A 1,558-nucleotide genomic window follows, 5' to 3' on the forward strand; every position below is an offset into this window, starting at 1 on the left:
TTCTGCTTTGCTTGACCACTAGAGGGATGCTTCGTGTGCCTTGACGGAGGGTTGCAGCTCAGATTCTCATGAACTTTGATGCTGTTCAGGCATGTTGAGAAATGACTTGGTCTTCCTCTTGTCAAAATGTTAGTCTTGAGAGTACTGACATTTCCAGGTTTATGAGTGCCATTGAGACAAACTTCTCCGACGATAACCCAGCCCAATGCTAGCTTCTGGGCAAATGGAGAATTTGGAGATCCATCTCGCTGATCTAGCACCTTGTGAGCTTGGATAATGTCTCTGCCTAGGAGCAGCAGTATTTCTGCTTGACTGTCCAGTGATGGAATCTCCGCAGCAATGTCCATGAGGTGAGGGTGGTGACGAGCTACTTCAGGAGTCGGAATTTCATCGCGGCTGTCAGGAAACATTTCACATCGATGAGTGCAGGCAAAGAGAGTCGAGACTGTCCATTGGCTGACTCTATAATGAAATTGGTTGCTCTTCTCCCTGTGACTTCTGAAACCCCAGCACAAGTTTTAAGTGTGTAGGGGGAATAGTGGTCTGATACATTGAAGGTGTCAAAGAAAGCTGATCTGGCGAGGGACTTATTGCTTTGGTCATCCAATATGGCATACAGTTTGAGCCTCTTGTCGCGTTGACCTTTGGGGTAGACGTTGACTAAACAGATCTTAGCACATGAGCGCACAGCTCTCTCATTCCCACACACCAGTGTACATGTGGATGTGGCTGTGGATGGTTCCAGATCCTGTCCTTGTTCCCCGCCATGAGCATTAATGGAGACTGTAGGCGCCATTGTGATCCATGGAGCTGGGCCAGGGTGGAGTGCAGAAATGTGTAAATTACTGCCACATTCTGTGCATGTAATCTCTGTCTTACAGCTCTTCGCCTGATGGCTGACTGAAGAACAGCATCGGAAGCATATCTGGTTTTGCTTTAGAAATCCATTGCGTTCTTCAAGGGGTTTTGCCCTAAAAGCTCTGCATCTTGAGAGAGCGTGAGGTTTTTTATGTATTGGACACTCTGTCTTTGGATCTTCAGTCATTTTGTTTGAGTGCTGATTGGAGGTAGAATCAATCACTTTTGTCCTGTTGACTGAAATCGGCCCCAGTGTCTTTTCATGTCTTCCTGGATATCTGACAACTTTAGCTGCTGGAGTGAAGGATTGGTGCATACCCCTAAAACTGGGGTCATTTCTCATGCTGGCTTCATCTTTGATGAACATGGCAAACACTGAGAATGGGGGAAATGACACCAAGTGTTCTCTTTTATATCTGGTACCATGTACCATCCATTTTTCTTGCAAACTGAATGGTAGCTTGTCCACTATGGGATGGATTCCACGTGCTGTGTCAAGATACAGCAAGCCAGGTATGTAACCCTCATTTTTGGCAGAGTCTATCTCTATTAAGAGGTCTCCTAAGTCACGTAGGAGTTGTGGATCCTTGTTGGTTATTTTTGGAAAATGATCCAATTTAGCAAACAACGCTTTCTCAAGTGCTTCGGGAGAACCGTAACACTCCTGCAATCTTTGCCATACTGTACTCAATCCTACCGT

General features: G+C 45.8%; 1 protein-coding gene across 1 annotated transcript in view; it reads right to left on the reverse strand.

Annotated features, from left to right (window-relative positions):
• prune (prune exopolyphosphatase) overlaps positions 1-1,558 on the reverse strand; it is a gene marked incomplete at its 5' end in the record, with an annotated part of 20,145 nt that overhangs the window by 4,902 nt on the left and 13,685 nt on the right.

This window comes from Oryzias melastigma, unplaced genomic scaffold (assembly GCF_002922805.2).
Source record: "Oryzias melastigma strain HK-1 unplaced genomic scaffold, ASM292280v2 sc00541, whole genome shotgun sequence".
In the NCBI taxonomy this organism is placed as follows: Eukaryota; Metazoa; Chordata; class Actinopteri; order Beloniformes; family Adrianichthyidae; genus Oryzias; species Oryzias melastigma.